Source organism: Scyliorhinus torazame, chromosome 14, assembly GCF_047496885.1.
Source record: "Scyliorhinus torazame isolate Kashiwa2021f chromosome 14, sScyTor2.1, whole genome shotgun sequence".
Taxonomy (NCBI): Eukaryota; Metazoa; Chordata; class Chondrichthyes; order Carcharhiniformes; family Scyliorhinidae; genus Scyliorhinus; species Scyliorhinus torazame.
Window position 1 is genome coordinate 178,344,072 of NC_092720.1, and position 12,640 is coordinate 178,356,711.

Here is a 12,640-nt window from a genome sequence, read left to right on the forward strand (position 1 = left end):
GTGTTGTGGGGAGTGAGGGTGGGGGGGTGACGGTGAGGATGTTGTGGGGAGTGAGGGTGGGGGTGACGGTGAGGGTGTTGTGGGGAGTGAGGGTGAGGGGTGACGGTGAGGGTGTTGTGGGGAGTGAGGATGAGGGGTGACGGTGAGGGTGTTGTGGGGAGTGAGGGTGGGGGGTGGTGTTGAGGGTGTTGTGGGGAGTGAGGGCGGGGGTGATGGTGAGGGTGTTTTGGGGAGTGAGGGTGGGGGGTGACGGTGAGGGTGTTGTGGGGAGTGAGGATGAGGGGTGACGGTGAGGGTGTTGTGGGGAGTGAGGGTGGGGGGTGACGGTGAGGGTGTTGTGGGGAGTGAGGGAGGGGGGTGACGGTGAGGGTGTTGTGGGGAGTGAGTGTGAGGGGTGACGGTGAGGGTGTTGTGGGGAGTGAGGGTGGGGGGTGACGGTGAGGGTGTTGTGGGGAGTGAGGGTGAGGGGTGATGGTGAGGGTGTTGTGGGGAGTGAGGGTGAGGGTGTTGTGGGGAGTGAGGGTGGGGGGGTGACGGTGAGGATGTTGTGGGGAGTGAGGGTGGGGGTGACGGTGAGGGTGTTGTGGGGAGTGAGGGTGAGGGGTGACGGTGAGGGTGTTGTGGGGAGTGAGGATGAGGGGTGACGGTGAGGGTGTTGTGGGGAGTGAGGGTGGGGGGTGGTGTTGAGGGTGTTGTGGGGAGTGAGGGCGGGGGTGATGGTGAGGGTGTTTTGGGGAGTGAGGGTGGGGGGTGACGGTGAGGGTGTTGTGGGGAGTGAGGATGAAGGGTGACGGTGAGGCTGTTGTGGGGAGTGAGGGAGGGGGGTGACGGTGAGGGTGTTGTGGGGAGTGAGGATGAGGGGTGACGGTGAGGGTGTTGTGGGGAGTGAGCGTGGGGGGTGATGTTGAGGGTGTTGTGGGGAGTGAGGGTGGGGGTGATGGTGAGGGTGTTTTGGGGATGAGGGTGGGGGTGATAGTGAGGGTGTTGTGGCGATAAGGGTGGGGGGTGACGGTGAGGGTGTTGTGGGGAGTGAGGGTGGGTGTGACGGTGAGGGTGTTGTGGGGAGTGAGGGTGAGGGGTGACGGTGAGGGTGTTGTGGGGAGTGATGGTGGGGGGTGACTGTGAGGGTGTTGTGGGGAGTGAGGGTGGGGGGTGACGGTGAGGGTGCTGTGGGGATGAGGGTGAGGGGTGACGGTGAGGGTGTTGTGGGGAGTGAGGGTGGGGGGTGACGGTGAGGGTGTTGTGGGGAGTGAGGGTGAGGGGTGATGGTGAGGGTGTTGTGGGGAGTGAGGGTGGGGGTGAGGGTGTTGTGGGGATGTGGGTGAGGGGTGACGGTGAGGGTGTTGTGGGGAGTGAGGGTGAGGGGTGATGGTAAGGGTGTTGTGGGGAGTGAGGGTGGGGGTGAGGGTGTTGTGGGGATGAGGGTGAGTGGTGACGGTGAGGGTGTTGTGGGGAGTGAGTTTGAGGGGTGACGGTGAGGGTGTTGTGGGGAGTGAGGGTGAGGGGTGATGGTAAGGGTGTTGTGGGGAGTGAGGGTGGGGGTGAGGGTGTTGTGGGGATGAGGGTGAGTGGTGACGGTGAGGGTGTTGTGGGGAGTGAGGGTGAGGGGTTAGGGTGAGGGTGTTGTGGGGAGTGAGGGTGGGGGGTGACGGTGAGGGTGTTGTGGGGAGTGAGGGTGAGGGTGAGTGTGTTGTGGGGAGTGAGGGTGGGGGTTGAGGTGAGGGTGTTGTGGGGATGAGGGTGGGGGGTGACGGTGAGGGTGTTGTGGTGAGTGAGAGTGAGGGGTGATGGTGAGGGTGTTGTGGGGAGTGAGGGTGAGGGGTGACGGTGAGTGTGTTGTGGGGAGTGAGGGTGGGGGGTGAGGGTGAGGGTGTTGTGGGGAGTGAGGGTGGGGGAGTGACGGTGAGGATGTTGTGGGGAGTGAGGGTGGGGGTGACGGTGAGGGTGTTGTGGGGAGTGAGGGTGAGGGGTGACGGTGAGGGTGTTGTGGGGAGTGAGGATGAGGGGTGACGGTGAGGGTGTTGTGGGGAGTGAGGGTGGGGGGTGATGTTGAGGGTGTTGTGGGGAGTGAGGGTGGGGGTGATGGTGAGGGTGTTTTGGGGAGTGAGGGTGGGGGGTGACGGTGAGGGTGTTGTGGGGAGTGAGGATGAGGGGTGACGGTGTGGGTGTTGTGGGGAGTGAGGGTGGGGGGTGACGGTGAGGGTGTTGTGGGGAGTGAGGATGAGGGGTGACGGTGAGGGTGTTGTGTGGAGTGAGGGTGGGGGTGATGGTGAGGGTGTTTTGGGGATGAGGGTGGGGGTGACGGTGAGGGTGTTGTGGCGATAAGGGTGGGGGTGACGGTGAGGGTATTGTGGGGAGTGAGGGTGGGGTTGACGGTGAGGGTGTTGTGGGGAGTGAGGGTGAGGGTCACGGTGAGGGTGTTGTGGGGAGTGAGGGTGAGGGGTGACGGTGAGGGTGTTGTGGGGAGTGAGGGTGAGGGGTGACGGTGAGGGTGTTGTGGGGAGTGAGGGTGGGGGTGATGGTGAGGGTGTTTTGGGGATGAGGGTGGGGGTGACGGTGAGGGTGTTGTGGCGGTAAGGGTGGGGGGTGACGGTGAGGGTATTGTGGGGAGTGAGGGTGGGGTTGACGGTGAGGGTGTTGTGGGGAGTGAGGGTGAGGGGTGACGGTGAGGGTGTTGTGGGGAGTGAGGATGAGGGGTGACGGTGAGGGTGTTGTGGGGAGTGAGGGTGGGGGGTGATGTTGAGGGTGTTGTGGGGATTGAGGGTGGGGGTGATGGTGAGGGTGTTTTGGGGATGAGGGTGGGGGTGACGGTGAGGGTGTTGTGGGGAGTGAGGGTCGGGGTGACGGTGAGGGTGTTGTGGGAAGTGAGGGTGGGGGTGACGGTGAGGGTGTTGTGGGGATAAGGGTGGGGGATGACGGTGAGGATGTTGTGGGGAGTGAGGGTGGGGGGTGACGGTGAGGGTGTTGTGGGGAGTGAGGTTGGGGGGTGACGGTGAGGGTGTTGTGGGGAGTGAGGGTGGGGGTGATGGTGAGGGTGTTGTGGGGAGTGAGGGTGAGGGTGGGGGTGAGGGTGTTGTGGGGAGTGAGGTTGGGGGGTGACGGTGAGGGTGTTGTGGGGAGTGAGGGTGAGGGGTGACGGTGAGGGTGTTGTGGGGAGTGAGGGTGAGGGGTGACGGTGAGGGTGTTGTGGGGAGTGAGGGTGAGGGGTGACGGTGAGGGTGTTGCGGGGAGTGAGGGTGGGGGGTGATGGTGAGGGTGTTGTGGGGATGAGGGTGGGGGATGACGGTGAGGGTGTTGTGGGGAGTGAGGGTGAGGGGTGACGGTGAGGGTGTTGTGGGGAGTGAGGGTGAGGGGTGACGGTGAGGGTGTTGTGGGGATGAGGGTGTGGGATGACGGTGAGGGTGTTGTGGGGAGTGAGGGTGAGGGTGTGACGGTGAGTGTGTTGTGGGGAGTGAGGGTGGGGTTGACGGTGAGGGTGTTGTGGGGAGTGAGGGTGGGGGTAACGGTGAGGGTGTTGTGGGGAGTGAGGGTGGGGGTGACGGTGAGGGTGTTGTGGGGATAAGGGTGGGGGATGACGGTGAGGGTGTTGTGGGGAGTGAGGGTGAGGGTGGGGGTGAGGGTGTTGTGGGGAGTGAGGTTCGGGGGGTGACGGTGAGGGTGTTGTGGGGAGTGAGGGTGGGGGTCATGGTGAGGGTGTTGTGGGGAGTGAGGGTAGGGGGTGACGGTGAGAGTGTTGTGGGGAGTGAGGAGTGACAGTGAGAGTGGTGTGGGGATAACGGTGGGGGGGTGACGGTGAGGGTTTTGTGGGGAGTGAGGGTGGGGGGTGACGGTGAGGGTGTTGTGGGGAGTGAGGGTGAGGGGTGACGGTGAGGGTGTTGTGGGGAGTGAGGGTGAGGGGTGACGGTGAGGGTGATGTGGGGAGTGAGGGTGGGGGGTGACGGTGATGGTGTTGTGGGGATGAGGGTGGGGGATGACGGTGAGGGTGTTGTGGGGAGTGAGGGTGAGGGGTGACGGTGAGGGTGTTGTGGGGAGTGAGGGTGGGGGGTGACGGTGAGGGTGTTATGGGGAGTGACGGTGAGGGGTGACGGTGAGGGTGTTGTGGGGAGTGAGGGTGAGGGGTGACAGTGAGGGTGTTGTGGGGAGTGAGGGTGGGGGGTGACGGTGAGGGTGTTGTGGGGAGTGAAGGTGGGGTTGACGGTGAGGGTGTTGTGGGGAGTGAGGGTGGGGGTAACGGTGAGGGTGTTGTGGGGAGTGAGGGTGGGGGTGACGGTGAGGGTGTTGTGGGGATAAGGGTGGGGGATGACGGTGAGGGTGTTGTGGGGAGTGAGGGTGAGGGTGGGGGTGAGGGTGTTGTGGGGAGTGAGGTTCGGGGGGTGACGGTGAGGGTGTTGTGGGGAGTGAGGGTGGGGGTCATGGTGAGGGTGTTGTGGGGAGTGAGGGTAGGGGGTGACGGTGAGGGTGTTGTGGGGATAAGGGTGGGGGGTGACGGTGAGGGTGCTGTGGGGAGTGAGGGTGAGGGGTGACGGTGAGGGTGTTGTGGGGAGTGAGGGTGAGGGGTGACGGTGAGGGTGTTGTGGGGAGTGAGGGTGAGGGGTGACGGTGAGGGTGTTGTGGGGAGTGAGGGTGGGGGGTGATGGTGAGGGTGTTGTGGGGATGAGGGTGGGGGATGACGGTGAGGGTGTTGTGGGGAGTGAGGGTGAGGGTGAGGGTGTTGTGGGGGGTGAGGGTGAGGGGTGACAGTGAGGATGTTGTGGGGTGTGAGGGTGGGGGGTGACGGTGAGGGTGTTGTGGGGTGTGAGGGTGAGGGGTGACGGTGACGGTGTTGTGGGGAGTGAGGGTGGGGGGTGAGGGTGAGGGTGTTGTGGAGAGTGAGGGTGAGGGGTGGGGGTGAGGGTGTTGTGGGGAGTGAGGGTGGGGGGTGACGGTGAGGGTGTTGTGGGGAGTGAGGGTGAGGGTTGACGATGAGGGTGTTCTGGGGGGTGAGGGTGAGGGGTGACGGTGAGGGTGTTGTGGGGAGTGAGGGTGAGGGGTGACGGTGAGGGTGTTGTGGGGAGTGAGGGTGGGGGTGACGTTGAGGGTGTTGTGGGGAGTGAGGGTGAGTGGTGACTGTGAGGGTCTTGTGGGGAGTGAGGGTGAGGGGTGACGGTGAGGGTGTTGTGGGGAGTGAGGGGTGAGGGTGAGGGTGTTGTGGGGGGTGAGGATGGGGGGTGACGGTGAGGGTGTTGTGGGGAGTGAGGGTGGGGGTGACGGTGAGGGTGTTGTGGGGAGTGAGGGTGAGGGGTGACGGTGAGGGTGTTGTGGGGAGTGAGGGTGGGGGGTGATGGTGAGGGTGTTGTCGGGAATGAGGGTGAGGGGTGATGGTGAGGGTGTTGTGGGGGGTGAGGGTGAGGGGTGACGGTGAGGGTGGTGTGGGGAGTGAGGGTGAGGGTGACGGTGAGGGTGTTGTGGGGAGTGAGGGTGAGGGTGAGGGTGTTGTGGGGAGTGAGGGTGACGGTGAGGGTGTTGTGGGGATAAGGGTGAGGGGTGAGGGTGAGGATGTTGTGGGGAGTGAGGGTGAGGGTGACGGTGAGGGTGTTGTGGGGAGTGAGGGTGAGGGTGACGGTGAGGGTGTTGTGGGGAGTGAGGGTGAGGGTGAGGGTGTTGTGGGGAGTGAGGGAGAGGGGTGACGGTGAGGGTGTTGTGGGGATAAGGGTGAGGGGTGAGGGTGAGGGTGTTGTGGGCATGAGGGTGGGGGGTGACGGTGAGGGTGTTGTGGGGAACGAGGGTGAGGGGTGAGGGTGAGGGTGTTGTGGGGAGTGAGGGTGGGGGGTGACGGTGAGGGTGTTGTGGGGAGTGAGGGTGAGGGGTGACGGTGAGGGTGTTGTGGGGGCTGAGGGTGAGGGGTGACGGTGAGGGTGTTGTGGGGATAAGGGTGGGGGGTGATGGTGACGGTGTTGTGGGGATGAGGGTGAGGATGACGGTGAGGGTGTTGTGGGGAGTGAGGGTGGGGGGTGACGGTGAGGGCGTTGTGGGGAGTGAGGGTGAGGGGTGACGGTGAGGGTGTTGTGGGGAGTGAGGATGAGGGGTGACGGTGAGGGTGTTGTGGGGAGTGAGGGTGGGGGGTGATGTTGAGGGTGTTGTGGGGAGTGAGGGTGGGGGTGATGGTGAGGGTGTTTTGGGGAGTGAGGGTGGGGGGTGACGGTGAGGGTGTTGTGGGGAGTGAGGATGAGGGGTGACGGTGTGGGTGTTGTGGGGAGTGAGGGTGGGGGGTGACGGTGAGGGTGTTGTGGGGAGTGAGGATGAGGGGTGACGGTGAGGGTGTTGTGTGGAGTGAGGGTGGGGGTGATGGTGAGGGTGTTTTGGGGATGAGGGTGGGGGTGACGGTGAGGGTGTTGTGGCGATAAGGGTGGGGGTGACGGTGAGGGTATTGTGGGGAGTGAGGGTGGGGTTGACGGTGAGGGTGTTGTGGGGAGTGAGGGTGAGGGTCACGGTGAGGGTGTTGTGGGGAGTGAGGGTGAGGGGTGACGGTGAGGGTGTTGTGGGGAGTGAGGGTGAGGGGTGACGGTGAGGGTGTTGTGGGGAGTGAGGGTGGGGGTGATGGTGAGGGTGTTTTGGGGATGAGGGTGGGGGTGACGGTGAGGGTGTTGTGGCGGTAAGGGTGGGGGGTGACGGTGAGGGTATTGTGGGGAGTGAGGGTGGGGTTGACGGTGAGGGTGTTGTGGGGAGTGAGGGTGAGGGGTGACGGTGAGGGTGTTGTGGGGAGTGAGGATGAGGGGTGACGGTGAGGGTGTTGTGGGGAGTGAGGGTGGGGGGTGATGTTGAGGGTGTTGTGGGGATTGAGGGTGGGGGTGATGGTGAGGGTGTTTTGGGGATGAGGGTGGGGGTGACGGTGAGGGTGTTGTGGGGAGTGAGGGTCGGGGTGACGGTGAGGGTGTTGTGGGAAGTGAGGGTGGGGGTGACGGTGAGGGTGTTGTGGGGATAAGGGTGGGGGATGACGGTGAGGATGTTGTGGGGAGTGAGGGTGGGGGGTGACGGTGAGGGTGTTGTGGGGAGTGAGGTTGGGGGGTGACGGTGAGGGTGTTGTGGGGAGTGAGGGTGGGGGTGATGGTGAGGGTGTTGTGGGGAGTGAGGGTGAGGGTGGGGGTGAGGGTGTTGTGGGGAGTGAGGTTGGGGGGTGACGGTGAGGGTGTTGTGGGGAGTGAGGGTGAGGGGTGACGGTGAGGGTGTTGTGGGGAGTGAGGGTGAGGGGTGACGGTGAGGGTGTTGTGGGGAGTGAGGGTGAGGGGTGACGGTGAGGGTGTTGCGGGGAGTGAGGGTGGGGGGTGATGGTGAGGGTGTTGTGGGGATGAGGGTGGGGGATGACGGTGAGGGTGTTGTGGGGAGTGAGGGTGAGGGGTGACGGTGAGGGTGTTGTGGGGAGTGAGGGTGAGGGGTGACGGTGAGGGTGTTGTGGGGATGAGGGTGTGGGATGACGGTGAGGGTGTTGTGGGGAGTGAGGGTGAGGGTGTGACGGTGAGTGTGTTGTGGGGAGTGAGGGTGGGGTTGACGGTGAGGGTGTTGTGGGGAGTGAGGGTGGGGGTAACGGTGAGGGTGTTGTGGGGAGTGAGGGTGGGGGTGACGGTGAGGGTGTTGTGGGGATAAGGGTGGGGGATGACGGTGAGGGTGTTGTGGGGAGTGAGGGTGAGGGTGGGGGTGAGGGTGTTGTGGGGAGTGAGGTTCGGGGGGTGACGGTGAGGGTGTTGTGGGGAGTGAGGGTGGGGGTCATGGTGAGGGTGTTGTGGGGAGTGAGGGTAGGGGGTGACGGTGAGAGTGTTGTGGGGAGTGAGGAGTGACAGTGAGAGTGGTGTGGGGATAACGGTGGGGGGGTGACGGTGAGGGTTTTGTGGGGAGTGAGGGTGGGGGGTGACGGTGAGGGTGTTGTGGGGAGTGAGGGTGAGGGGTGACGGTGAGGGTGTTGTGGGGAGTGAGGGTGAGGGGTGACGGTGAGGGTGATGTGGGGAGTGAGGGTGGGGGGTGACGGTGATGGTGTTGTGGGGATGAGGGTGGGGGATGACGGTGAGGGTGTTGTGGGGAGTGAGGGTGAGGGGTGACGGTGAGGGTGTTGTGGGGAGTGAGGGTGGGGGGTGACGGTGAGGGTGTTATGGGGAGTGACGGTGAGGGGTGACGGTGAGGGTGTTGTGGGGAGTGAGGGTGAGGGGTGACAGTGAGGGTGTTGTGGGGAGTGAGGGTGGGGGGTGACGGTGAGGGTGTTGTGGGGAGTGAAGGTGGGGTTGACGGTGAGGGTGTTGTGGGGAGTGAGGGTGGGGGTAACGGTGAGGGTGTTGTGGGGAGTGAGGGTGGGGGTGACGGTGAGGGTGTTGTGGGGATAAGGGTGGGGGATGACGGTGAGGGTGTTGTGGGGAGTGAGGGTGAGGGTGGGGGTGAGGGTGTTGTGGGGAGTGAGGTTCGGGGGGTGACGGTGAGGGTGTTGTGGGGAGTGAGGGTGGGGGTCATGGTGAGGGTGTTGTGGGGAGTGAGGGTAGGGGGTGACGGTGAGGGTGTTGTGGGGATAAGGGTGGGGGGTGACGGTGAGGGTGCTGTGGGGAGTGAGGGTGAGGGGTGACGGTGAGGGTGTTGTGGGGAGTGAGGGTGAGGGGTGACGGTGAGGGTGTTGTGGGGAGTGAGGGTGAGGGGTGACGGTGAGGGTGTTGTGGGGAGTGAGGGTGGGGGGTGATGGTGAGGGTGTTGTGGGGATGAGGGTGGGGGATGACGGTGAGGGTGTTGTGGGGAGTGAGGGTGAGGGTGAGGGTGTTGTGGGGGGTGAGGGTGAGGGGTGACAGTGAGGATGTTGTGGGGTGTGAGGGTGGGGGGTGACGGTGAGGGTGTTGTGGGGTGTGAGGGTGAGGGGTGACGGTGACGGTGTTGTGGGGAGTGAGGGTGGGGGGTGAGGGTGAGGGTGTTGTGGAGAGTGAGGGTGAGGGGTGGGGGTGAGGGTGTTGTGGGGAGTGAGGGTGGGGGGTGACGGTGAGGGTGTTGTGGGGAGTGAGGGTGAGGGTTGACGATGAGGGTGTTCTGGGGGGTGAGTGTGAGGGGTGACGGTGAGGGTGTTGTGGGGAGTGAGGGTGAGGGGTGACGGTGAGGGTGTTGTGGGGAGTGAGGGTGGGGGTGACGTTGAGGGTGTTGTGGGGAGTGAGGGTGAGTGGTGACTGTGAGGGTCTTGTGGGGAGTGAGGGTGAGGGGTGACGGTGAGGGTGTTGTGGGGAGTGAGGGGTGAGGGTGAGGGTGTTGTGGGGGGTGAGGATGGGGGGTGACGGTGAGGGTGTTGTGGGGAGTGAGGGTGGGGGTGACGGTGAGGGTGTTGTGGGGAGTGAGGGTGAGGGGTGACGGTGAGGGTGTTGTGGGGAGTGAGGGTGGGGGGTGATGGTGAGGGTGTTGTCGGGAATGAGGGTGAGGGGTGATGGTGAGGGTGTTGTGGGGGGTGAGGGTGAGGGGTGACGGTGAGGGTGGTGTGGGGAGTGAGGGTGAGGGTGACGGTGAGGGTGTTGTGGGGAGTGAGGGTGAGGGTGAGGGTGTTGTGGGGAGTGAGGGTGACGGTGAGGGTGTTGTGGGGATAAGGGTGAGGGGTGAGGGTGAGGATGTTGTGGGGAGTGAGGGTGAGGGTGACGGTGAGGGTGTTGTGGGGAGTGAGGGTGAGGGTGACGGTGAGGGTGTTGTGGGGAGTGAGGGTGAGGGTGAGGGTGTTGTGGGGAGTGAGGGAGAGGGGTGACGGTGAGGGTGTTGTGGGGATAAGGGTGAGGGGTGAGGGTGAGGGTGTTGTGGGCATGAGGGTGGGGGGTGACGGTGAGGGTGTTGTGGGGAACGAGGGTGAGGGGTGAGGGTGAGGGTGTTGTGGGGAGTGAGGGTGGGGGGTGACGGTGAGGGTGTTGTGGGGAGTGAGGGTGAGGGGTGACGGTGAGGGTGTTGTGGGGGCTGAGGGTGAGGGGTGACGGTGAGGGTGTTGTGGGGATAAGGGTGGGGGGTGATGGTGACGGTGTTGTGGGGATGAGGGTGAGGATGACGGTGAGGGTGTTGTGGGGAGTGAGGGTGGGGGGTGACGGTGAGGGCGTTGTGGGGAGTGAGGGTGAGGGGTGACGGTGAGGGTGTTGTGGGGAGTGAGGGTGAGGGTGACGGTGTTGTGGGGAGTGAGGGTGGGGGGTGACGGTGAGGGTGTTGTGGGGAGTGAGGGTGAGGGGTGACGGTGAGGGTGTTGTGGGGAGTGAGGGTGAGGGTGACGGTGTTGTGGGGAGTGAGGGTGGGGGGTGACGGTGAGGGTGTTGTGGGGAGTGAGGGCGAGGGGTGACGGTGAGGGTGTTGTGGGGAGTGAGGGTGGGGGGTGACGGTGAGGGTGTTGTGGGGAGTGAGGGTGAGGGATGACGGTGAGGGTGTTGTGGGGAGTGAGGGTGAGGGTGACGGTGTTGTGGGGAGTGAGGGTGGGGGGTGACGGTGAGGGTGTTGTGGGGAGTGAGGGCGAAGGGTGACGGTGAGGGTGTTGTGGGGAGTGAGGGTGGGGGGTGACGGTGAGGGTGTTGTGGGGAGTGAGGGTGGGTGGTGACGGTGAGGGTGTTGTGGGGAGTGAGGGTGAGGGATGAGGGTGAGGGTGTTGTGGGGAGTGAGGATGCGGGGTGATGGTGAGGGTGTTGTGGGGAGTGAGGGTGAGGGGTGACGGTGAGGGTGTTGTGGGGAGTGAGGGTGAGGGGGTGAGGGTGAGGGTGTTGTGGGGAGTGAGGGTGGGGGTTACGGTGAGGGTGTTGTGGGGAGTTAGGGTGGGGGGGTGACGGTGAGGGTGTTGTGGGGAGTGAGGGTGGGGGTGACGGTGAGGGTGTTGTGGGGAGTGAGGGTGAGGGGTGACGGTGAGGGTGATGTGGGGATGAGGGTGGGGGATGACGGTGAGGGTGTTGTGGGGAGTGAGGGTGGGGGGTGACGGTGAGGGTGTTGTGGGGAGTGAGGGTGAGGGGTGAGGGTGAGGATGTTGTGGGGATGAGGGTGGGGGATGACGGTGAGGGTGTTGTGCGGAGTGAGGGTGAGGGTGATGGTGAGAGTGTTGTGGGGAGTGAGGGGTGACAGTGAGGGTGTTGTGGGGAGTGAGGGTGAGGGGTGGGGTTGAGGGTGTTGTGGGGAGTGAGGGTGAGGGGTGACGGTGAGGGTGTTGTGGGGAGTGAGGGTGAGGGGTGACGGTGAGGGTGTTGTGGGGGGTGAGGGTGGGGGTGACGGTGAGGGTGTTGTGGGGAGTGAGGGTGAGGGTGTTGTGGGGGGTGAGGGTGAGGGGTTACAGTGAGGGTGTTGTGGGGAGTGAGGGTGGGGGGTGACGGTGAGGGTGTTGTGGGGAGTGAGGGTGAGGGTGAGGGTGTTGTGGGGGGTGAGGGTGAGGGGAGATGGTGAGGGTGTTGTGTGGAGTGAGGGTGGGGGTGACGGTGAGGATGTTGTGGAGAGTGAGGGTGAGGGGTGACAGTGAGGGTGTTGTGGGGAGTGAGGGTGAGGGGTGACGGTGACGGTGTTGTGGGGAGTGAGGGTGGAGGTGACAGTGAGGGTGTTGTGGGGAGGGAGGGTGGGGGTTGACGATGAGGGTGTTGTGGGGGGTGAGGGTGAGGGGTGACGGTGAGGGTGTTGTGGGGAGTGAGGGTGAGGGGTGACGGTGAGGGTGTTGTGGGGAGTGAGGGTGAGGGGTGACAGTGAGGGTGTTGTGGGGAGTGAGGGTGAGGGGTGACGGTGAGGGTGTTGTGGGGAGTGAGGGTGGGGGTGACGGTGAGGGTGTTGTGGGGAGTGAGGGTGAGGGGTGACGGTGAGGGTGTTGTGGGGAGTGAGGGCTGAGGGTGAGAGTGTTGTGGGGGGGTGAGGATGGGGGTGATGGTGAGGGTGTTGTGGGGAGTGAGGGTGGGGGTGACGGTTAGGGTGTTGTGGGGAGTGAGGGTGAGGGGTGACGGTGAGGGTGTTGTGGGGAGTGAGGGTGGGGGGTGACGGTGAGGGTGTTGTGGGGAGTGAGGGTGAGGGGTGACAGTGAGGGTGTTGTGGGGAGTGAGGGTGAGGGGTGACGGTGAGTGTGTTGTGGGGAGTGAGGGTGGGGGGTGATGGTGAGTGTGTTGTGGGGAATGAGGGTGAGGGGTGACGGTGAGGGTGTTGTGGGGGGTGAGGGTGAGGGGTGACGGTGAGGGTGGTGTGGGGAGTGAGGGTGAGGATGACGGTGAGGGTGTTGTGGGGAGTGAGGGTGAGGGTGAGGGGTGTTGTGGCGAGTGAGGGTGAGGGGTGACGGTGAGGGTGTTGTGGGGATAAGGGTGAGGGGTGAGGGTGAGGATGTTGTGGGGAGTGAGGGTGAGGGTGACGGTGAGGGTGTTGTGGGGAGTGAGGGTGAGGGTGACGGTGAGGGTGTTGTGGGAGTGAGGGTGAGGGTGAGGGTGTTGTGGGGAGTGAGGGTGAGGGGTGACGGTGAGGGTGTTGTGGGGATAAGGGTGAGGGGCGAGGGTGAGGGTGTTGTGGGCATGAGGGTGGGGGGTGACGGTGAGGGTGTTGTGGGGAGTGAGGGTGAGGGGTGAGGGTGAGGGTGTTGTGGGGAGTGAGGGTGGGGGGTGACGGTGAGGGTGTTGTGGGGAGTGAGGGTGGGGGGTGACGGTGAGGGTGTTGTGGGGGGTGAGGGTGAGGGGTGACGGTG

At 64.2% G+C, this 12,640-nt stretch overlaps 1 protein-coding gene across 6 annotated transcripts in view; it reads right to left on the reverse strand.

Annotated features, from left to right (window-relative positions):
• LOC140390245 (uncharacterized) overlaps positions 1 to 12,640 on the reverse strand; it is a 580,951-nt gene that overhangs the window by 211,231 nt on the left and 357,080 nt on the right. The gene's annotated exons all lie outside the window — the stretch shown is intronic.